This window comes from Entelurus aequoreus, linkage group LG27 (assembly GCF_033978785.1).
Source record: "Entelurus aequoreus isolate RoL-2023_Sb linkage group LG27, RoL_Eaeq_v1.1, whole genome shotgun sequence".
Classification (NCBI taxonomy): domain Eukaryota; kingdom Metazoa; phylum Chordata; class Actinopteri; order Syngnathiformes; family Syngnathidae; genus Entelurus; species Entelurus aequoreus.
In genome coordinates this window covers 26,404,853-26,414,768 of record NC_084757.1, presented here as the reverse complement: position 1 = coordinate 26,414,768, position 9,916 = coordinate 26,404,853, and the positions used below count along the sequence as shown (strand labels likewise).

The following is a 9,916-nucleotide window of genomic DNA, read 5'->3' as shown; positions in this document are numbered from 1 at the left end:
TGCTTGGCCTTATCGCCGGTTTATTATTGAAGCTGGATCAAATTCGTTTCGCAAAATATTAATTTTATTATCGCATGTCTATAATTTTCGCCGGGTCAAACTCGTTTCGCAAAATATTTAGCATATGGCTAGAACTTCCACCGGGTCAAATTCGTTACGTCACGAGTGACGCATCTGTCCTCCTTTTCAAAATGGAGGAAGCTGATTTCAGTAGTTTACTATCGCACAAAGGAAAAAAGATAAAGAGCTTTTCAGTAGGATTTAAGGTTCAAGCTATTGAATACCGGTACAGTATGCTAAAGAGAACAGTAAGCAGCTATGTTTTATTAATATACCGTAGCTGCGTGTGTGAAATACTGTATAAGTCATTAAATCACTCCCGCCTCCTGGTGGTAGAGGGCGCTGCCGCGCTAGTGATCCTTCTTGCGACTTCCTGTACTGCAGAAGAAGTGAACACACGCAGCAAGAGATTTATTTTTTCCCTCTGCCTGAACTTCTAACTTGGAGGATCACATACAGGTATCTAAAATAAAACAGTTTTCTAAACTGGACTTTCAATCGAAGCAGGAGGTAATAATTAAAGGAATATCTCCATCGAAACAGAGACTTTTAAAACTGAAGAAAGAAAATAAGGAAGACTTCTATAAACAAGTTATCGATGCTTTTGGTCAGAAGGAGCTGCAAATGGACTCCATTTATAAGTACAGGTAAGACCATAATAACGTTTTTGTTAATTAAATGTGCTTTTCATGATGGTATGCTTACATCACACTCAAAGCGCACGCCTAAATTTTATGGATTCCTTTTGGTAAACGCCGGAGTGAGAAGAGGTTTTAAAATAATTACCGCATGCACGGCCATCCCGCCGGTTTCCGGTAAACGCAGGTGTGACAGGAGGTTTTAAATTAATTAACGCCCCTGCGGCTATTCAAGGAAATACGGTATATATAGATAGTTTTATATTATATGTTATAGTTTTATTACTAGTCCAGAATGAAATAAAAGTCACCTTACCCTAAAAATTTGTGTTTTCACGTGAAAATAAATTAAAATGGTCATAAAAATCTAATCTGTGTCAATTGAGGGCAGTATAGCTCGGTTGGTAGAGCGGCCGTGCGTTGTGTCCTTGAGCAAGACACTTTACCCACCTGCTCCCAGTGCCACCCACACTGGTTTAAATGTAACTTAGATATTGGGTTTCACTATGTAAAAGCGCTTTAAGTCACTAGAGAAAAGCGCTATATAAATATAAAAAATATAAATATAAAATATTAAAAAATCTGATTTGATTTGCAGTGTAAATGGGGCCTCTGTGGTATAACACGAGAAAAACATCAATTGTTTTCTAGTTTTTGTCAGGGTTTTTGTAGGTTAGAGTTATAAGGAACACCTAAAAAAAATGTAGCAAATCACAAATTGAATTAATGCTATTGAAAAAAAAAATCAGCGTCAAAACATTTTGAAAAAGCTGCTGTGAATTCATGCATATTAGGCTGTTACGGGGACCTTTGCTTTTTTTTTTTTTTTTTTTTTTTTTTAAACATTTGTTTATTGAATTTGTGACATACAGTATAAAGTCCAGAAATACAATTAAACACATGTCAAATGTTATCTTCCCCCAAACAAATAACCCACAAAAATGATACATTACATAAAATAAAAAACACGCATTAATTACAGTATAAGTACAGGCAAATATTGATATGAAGCCACAGACAACTGCACTCCTGAACACGGTGCAGCAATACACAAAAGCAGACAAAAGGCTCATCAATGATCTACTTTTAAATCACTTTTTTTTAAGTTCAGTCTCTTTTACCTATTTTTGAAAACAACCCCATACTCTCTGAAACTTCACAGAACAACCGTTCAATGTCAGCCTAATTTTCTCCAATATAAAGAAATAAAGAATATCTCCAATCTTCGGGTGTTGCAGGGAGGCACTGCAGCCTTCCAGTTTAACAAAATCAATCTTCTAGCCAACAAAGCAGCGAATGCTACCAAGTTCTTTTTGGATTTGCTAAGAGAAAAGGACAGAGGGGCCCCACCAAATAGTTCGCGTAGAGGATTCGGTTCAACGACCTACGCTGTTGCAAATGATCTTGTGTTCGACTTGCTGCTGCCTCGTTCTTGTCGCAGTGCACACCGCCGATTGCAGAAACGAGCCCCTGTGTTGTCAGTGTTGCTAGTTGTTGGTACTGTTAACTTTCGCTTACAGTTAAACATCAAACATCATTCATTGTCATTTACTGCCTCGGTCTTGTCAGAGTGCGCGCCGATGATTGCAGAAACTACTTATAGCCTGTAATGGACAATTCCCTTTACGCTCTCCTTCATTTAGTTGCCGACACGTTCAGAATGACACATGCCACATTACTCTATGCATAAAGACATTTACTTATGTGTGTGTGTGTGTGTGTGTGTGTGTGTGTGTGTGTGTAGGGTTGTGCGGGCGTGTCTCTACGGGCCTCCCCACATCTCCCAGAGTGTACCTTTCTGTGAAATGATATGGTAAATATGGAAAGGGGCCCCCGGGGCACAAAAGGCTAGGCCCCCTCTTTAGGAGTGGATAATTGACTCCTTTTCCTGCTTGATAATTCATTTCTTGCATATGCCAGCTAATACATCAGATGAAAAGTGCCCCCCAGCCCCCCAAACCCCCTACAGCCCAACGTGGATGACAAATGGGGCCACTTCTAGATCCATGAAAGAATGATGTCTCCTAAATACTTTGAGCAGAAGCTGAACTGTCACTGCGCTAATCTGAGACAAAATATGACCAGCTCTGCGTTACAAAAGCTCCGCCAGTTAGAGAATGAGGCGAGAAATGAACGCCTGTGAACACGTAGTGTCTGATTCAGCTTTGGTGGACACTTGCACATTTATCAAGACAGAGACACACACACACACACACTCTTGTATTTGTTACCTTCTTGAGACCGCCGAAAAATGCTTACCTTTTTAGGACCAGCCTTTCTAGATATATAAAGATTTGTATTTACAACATTAATAATATATACATACTATGCAAATATAAAAAGCTTGTTGGGAAAAATCGGTTGGAATTTCACAAGAAAAAGGTCACAATTTCACAAGAAAAACTTGGAATTTTGGCGGTATTATAACAAAAGTCGTAATTTTACTCCTAGCAAGTCCAAATTTTACAAGAAAAACTGAACATTTGTGCAATATTATGATAAAAGTTGGAATGTTACTCAATAACAGTCGCAATTGTACAAGAAAAGCTTACAATGTTGGCAATTTTATGAAAAGAGTCGTAATTTTACTCGACAAAAGTCACAATGTTATAAGAAAACTTTAAAATGTTGGCAATATTATAATAATAATCGGAATTTTACTTTGCAAAAATTATGACAAAAGTCAAAAATATAACAAAAGTCATAATTTTACTCAAAAAATTTCACTATTTTACAAGAACAACAAAACAATTGGCAATATTGTGATAACATTCAGAATTTTATGACAGGTGTAACCATTTTGCATTAAAAAGTAATCATTTTACATTAAAAAAGTAATAATTTTAAGAGAAAATATTGCAATATTTCAGAAACAGAAAGAATATGAGAAATTGTTCCCAATTTCATCAGAAAAAAATTGACACATTGCGAGAAAAAGACTGCTTTTAGTAAAAAAAATGGTTTTGTTTGTAATTGGTTTTTAATCTTCATTATTTACTTCAAGTTATTACAGTATGCCTCTATATACATATTTATTTTATTTATTTTATCAATTTTGGCCAAAGGGGGCGCATTTCAATTTCTTACACACACTTGTTATTTCATGTGTTGACCAGAGGGGGAGCACTTTTAAAAGCGACACACAGTCAATTTGAGAAATCCCTCCTTTTTGGGACCACCCTATATTTGAAAGATTTCACCACCAGGGGTGCAAATGAGACATTCTCTACTAGATGCAATGATTTTCTGTATTAGGACCATGATTTATGTCCTAACTTGTTCACATGTCCTCATAAAGAAGGTACTTTTCCTTGTTGATGTCTCAAGAAGGGTAGAAATACAAGAACACACACACACACACACACACACAGTCTGTCATTTTAATAGTTGCACTGAAATAGATGAGGATTATTGCAACAGGACAGAGATATCATTTGTTTTACAACAGCCGAGTCAGCACTCCCAACAGTCATTAGGGAATTAGAAAAAGAAGAACATATTAAAGACCACACAGATTGTATGTATGCATGCATAAAACACATTCAATCATTCCACTTCTTGTGTTCACACACATATATTTTCGACCTTGCCATTTTTCTCTTTTGGCATATTTTTGAACTGATATTTTATCTATTGGGAAATACATGTTTTAATGCAGCTCCTCATATGGCTGATGTCCACTGTTTATTATTACCGCCAGAGGCTGTGATACATTCAAGGCCCTCAGTTAGGTCGGTAATCCAAACCAAACTGTTCAATTGAATTAGCATTTAATTCATAAGTGTTATTTATTTACTCTCATAAATAAATGTAAAGTATTTTTAAGTAAATTAAAACAAAGTTGAATGGCCTAGATCAGTGTTTTTCAACCACTAGTGTGCCGCGAGATACAGTCTGGTGTGCCATGGGAGATTATCTAATTTCACCTATTTGGGTTAACAATATTTTTTGCAAACCAGTAATTATAGCCTGCAAATGATGTGTTGTTGTTGAGTGTCGGTGCTGTCTAGAGCTCGGCAGAGTAACCGTGTAATACTCTTCCATATCAGTAGGTGGCAGCCGGTATCTAATTGATTTGTAGATGTCGGGAACAGCGGGAGGCAGTGTGCAGGTAAAAAGGTGTCTAATGCTTAAACCAAAAATAAACAAAAGGTGAGTGCCACTAAGAAAAGGTGGGGGAACGGGTCCTGACTGTGGTTTGCGCTTACGCGCCAAACCGCAGCTCAGAGTACCCACCCTTTTTGGATTCACTCGAGGGAGTACTTGAGAGTGCTCCCCCGGGTGATTCCCTCGTTCTACTGGGGGACTTCAATGCTCATGTTGGCAGCGACAGTGAAACCTGGAGAGGCGTGATTGGGAAGAATGGCTGCCCGGATCTGAACCCGAGCGGTGTTTTGTTATTGGACTTTTGTGCCCGTCACAGATTGTCCATAACAAACACCATGTTCAAACATAAGGGTGTCCATATGTACACTTGGCACCAGGACACCCTAGGCCGCAGTTCCATGATCGACTTTGTAGTTGTGTCGTCGGATTTGCGGCCTCATGTTTTGGACACTCGGGTGAAGAGAGGGGCGGAGCTTTCTACCGATCACCACCTGGTGGTGAGTTGGCCGCGATGGTGGGGGAGGATGCCGGACAGACCTGGCAGGCCCAAACGCATTGTGAGGGTTTGCTGGGAACGTCTGGCAGAGTCTCCTGTCAGAGAGAGTTTCAATTCCCACCTCCGGAAGAACTTTGAACATGTCACGAGGGAGGTGCTGGACATTGAGTCCGAATGGACCATGTTCCGCACCTCTATTGTCGAGGCGGCTGATTGGAGCTGTGGCCGCAAGGTAGTTGGTGCCTGTCGTGGCGGTAATCCTAGAACCCGTTGGTGGACACCGGCGGTGAGGGATGCCGTCAAGCTGAAGAAGGAGTCCTATCGGGTTCTTTTGGCTCATAGGACTCCTGAGGCAGCGGACAGGTACCGACAGGCCAAGCGGTGTGCGGCTTCGGCGGTCGCGGAGGCAAAAACTCGGACATGGGAGGAGTTCGGGGAAGCCATGGAAAACGACTTCCGGACGGCTTCGAAGCGATTCTGGACCACCATCCGTCGCCTCAGGAAGGGGAAGCAGTGCACTATCAACACCGTGTATGGTGAGGATGGTGTTCTGCTGACCTCGACTGCGGATGTTGTGGATCGGTGGAGGGAATACTTCGAAGACCTCCTCAATCCCACCAACACGTCTTCCTATGAGGAAGCAGTGCCTGGGGAATCTGTGGTGGGCTCTCCTATTTCTGGGGCTGAGGTTGCTGAGGTAGTTAAAAAGCTCCTCGGTGGCAGGGCCCCGGGGGTGGATGAGATCCGCCCAGAGTTCCTTAAGGCTCTGGATGCTGTGGGGCTGTCTTGGTTGACAAGACTCTGCAGCATCGCGTGGACATCGGGGGCGGTACCTCTGGATTGGCAGACCGGGGTGGTGGTTCCTCTCTTTAAGAAGGGGAACCGGAGGGTGTGTTCTAACTATCGTGGGATCACACTCCTCAGCCTTCCCGGTAAGGTCTATTCAGGTGTGCTGGAGAGGAGGCTACGCCGGATAGTCGAACCTCGGATTCAGGAGGAACAGTGTGGTTTTCGTCCTGGTCGTGGAACTGTGGACCAGCTCTATACTCTCGGCAGGGTCCTTGAGGGTGCATGGGAGTTTGCCCAACCAGTCTACATGAGTTTTGTGGACTTGGAAAAGGCATTCGACCGTGTCCCTCGGGAAGTCCTGTGGGGACTGCTCAGAGAGTATGGGGTATCGGACTGTCTGATTGTGGCGGTCCGCTCCCTGTATGATCAGTGTCAGAGTTTGGTCCGCATTGCCGGCAGTAAGTCGGACACGTTTCCAGTGAGGGTTGGACTCCGCCAAGGCTGCCCTTTGTCACCGATTCTGTTCATAACTTTTATGGACAGAATTTCTAGGCGCAGTCAAGGCGTTGAGGGGATCTGGTTTGGTGGCTGCAGGTTTAGGTCTCTGCTTTTTGCAGATGATGTGGTCCTGATGGCTTCATCTGGCCAGGATCTTCAGCTCTCGCTGGATTGGTTCGCAGCTGAGTGTGACGCGACTGGGATGAGAATCAGCACCTCAAAGTCCGAATCCATGGTTCTCGCCCGGAAAAGGGTGGAGTGCCATCTCCGGGTTGTGGAGGAGACCCTGCCCCAAGTGGAGGAGTTCAAGTACCTCGGAGTCTTGTTCACGAGTGAGGGAAGAGTGGATCGTGAGATCGACAGGCGGATCGGTGCGGCGTCTTCAGTAATGCGGACGCTGTATCGATCCGTTGTGGTGAAGAAGGAGCTGAGCCGGAAGGCAAAGCTCTCAATTTACCGGTCAATCTACGTTCCCATCCTCACCTATGGTCATGAGCTTTGGGTTATGACCGAAAGGACAAGATCACGGGTACAAGCGGCCAAAATGAGTTTCCTCCGCCGGGTGGCGGGGCTCTCCCTTAGAGATAGGGTGAGAAGCTCTGTCATCCGGGGGGAGCTCAAAGTAAAGCCGCTGCTCCTCCACATCGAGAGGAGCCAGATGAAGTGGTTCGGGCATCTGGTCAGGATGCCACCCGAACGCCTCCCTAGGGAGGTGTTTAGGGCACGTCCGACCGGTAGGAGGCCACGGGGAAGACCCAGGACACGTTGGGAAGACTATGTCTCCCGGCTGGCCTGGGAACGCCTCGGGATCCCCCGGGAGGAGCTGGACGAAGTGGCTGGGGAGAAGGAAGTCTGGGCTTCCCTGCTTAAGCTGCTGCCCCCGCGACCCGACCTCGGATAAGCGGTAGAAGATGGATGGATGGATGGATGGATGGTGAGTGCCACTAAGAAAAGGCATTGAAGCTTAGGGAAGGCTGTGCAGAACAAAACTAAAACTGAACTGGCTACAAAGTAAACAAAAACAGAATGCTGGACGACAGCAAAGACTTACTGTGGAGCAAAGACGGCGTCCACAATGTACATCCGAACATGGCATGACAATCAACAATGTCAACAATTAGCTACCTGCTGCCACCTACTGATAAGGAAGAGTATTACACGGTTAGTCTGCCGAGCTCTAGACAGCACCGACACTCAACAACAACACATCATTTGCAGACTTCAATTACTGGTTTGCAAAAAATATTTTTAACCCAAATAGATGAAATTAGATAATCTCCCACGGCACACCAGACTGTATCTCACAGTACACTAGTGTGCCGCGGCACAGTGGTTGAAAAACACTGTTAATGAAACCACGGCCCACCTCCATAAGTATCATCGTTTAAATGTGGGTCTTGAAGTGATCTCTGCTCTTTTCTTTCAGTCATGGTTGAAAATAAACATTATACAGCTTCACCTGGTCACAACATTAGGCACACTCTCCAATCGACAAAGAGCCGCACACATGCTATTGTTCACATGCCAAGGTCGTATGAAAATATTATTACCTTTTTCTTGTGTTTCCTCAAACCAAGTAGAAATGTCGCGATGGCTCCCTCTTTCTCGACGTGTCTTGCGCGTCCAATCCAACTTTGTACTTACTGGCCCATGTTGACAAAACAGTCCCGTGTAATAGGTCGTGGACAAATAAACACAGACGTATTTATTTAATAGACATCAGAGCAGGCGGGAGGGCGTGAAAGAGGAAGGGATAACACTGGAGACTACAGGCGGCAGAGAGGAGAGGAGAGGAGAGGCCGTGTGGGCAGAGAGCGTGTACTGAAAGTGACCATATAAGTACATCCGTCAATCTGTGATGTCACACTGTATCCACTGTGAAAATAATACAAAAATATGTGCAAATGCATTAACTTTGTGATGTGACACTTTGGCATTGTTTATCCAATATTGTAACATTAATAAGTCAGTAAAAAAAATTCATCATAGGTCCCCTTTAATATTTGCATGTGATTCTTTAATATTGAACATATTTAATCTATAAATTGTATAGTTTAATATCGTAATTCATTGGTACTGTCATATTTCAAATTCAAATGTACTAGCCATAATATTTGCATTTTTTCCGGCCTGGATATGCTTTTGTTTTTAATATATAAACTCTTCTGTTGATTGTATATTTTTTATATTGAATCTAATTTAATTACATTTGTAGATAACTAACTTTACACAATACATAAAGTTAATATATAAGTAATGTTTAAGTATTTACATTTTAGTACTTTATATATAATTTAAAAACATATATGAATATATTTTATGTATCTTCAGTCAATGTTACTGACATGTTGTGTTTTGAAAAAAATTAAAATGTATTTATTTGATGTATTATTGGCATTTGCATTTTTAGGCTAGGTTTCATATTTTTTATATTTATTGTTATTCAATTATAATACAGAAGCATATAGATATATTTTCAAATGTTCATTTGACTTTAAATTAACATTTACATTCAATTCTTTAGGCAAGGAGAAGGTTTTTTTTAGTCTTTGGGTATGGATATTTTATTTGTTATTTTAAAATAAGTACATTAATTTAAATTAAACGTGCATTATTTGCGTATGTTTTAATGTTTTATAGTCATATAATGTATTTAGGACTTTTTACAATAGTAACGGAATTACAACAAAACAATAGTAAGTCCTGTAGTCGAATAAAATGTTTTCTAATCAATCTTAATCTCAGTGTAAATGTGAAAGTATAGTCATGTGTGAAACGCAATAAAATGCATAAACTGTCCTTTTGTTAATAGATCACATTTAACTTTACGGCAACACAAAAACCAGACTGGTGTAGAAACGTCGTTCGAATGACGACACTGCCCTCTAGTGGCTAAAGTCAAATAGAACCGAATAATATTACAATGTTTTTTTTCTCTGTTTTGAGAATGAACTGTCTTTTTGTAAATGTTACACATTTAGTTGATAAACTTACATTTTAATATTTTAGAAGTTATTTCAGAGCATTTTATTAATCAGTAAAATGCTGGTGCCAGCAACTCATACAGCGGTTTGTACAGATGAATGATTACATATGATCAGGTTCTAGTGTTTAAATTCAGTGGCGAGCGTGGAAAAAAATGTAAGGTGGACATGACAGAAAATTACTAACAATATTTTTTATAAATTAAGTATTAAATAAATAGCACTTTTTACCTCCAGTCCAAAGCTTTATTTAATAATGTATTCATTTCATAATGATTATATTATTTATACAGAACAGTATTCATGTTTTTTAATTATATAGTACTGGCGTTTTATGTCCACTA

At 41.2% G+C, this 9,916-nt stretch overlaps 1 long non-coding RNA gene across 5 annotated transcripts in view; it reads left to right on the top strand.

Moving 5' to 3' along the window:
- LOC133644661 (uncharacterized) overlaps nt 1–9,916 on the top strand; it is a 117,353-nt gene that overhangs the window by 100,755 nt on the left and 6,682 nt on the right. The window lies entirely within an intron of this gene.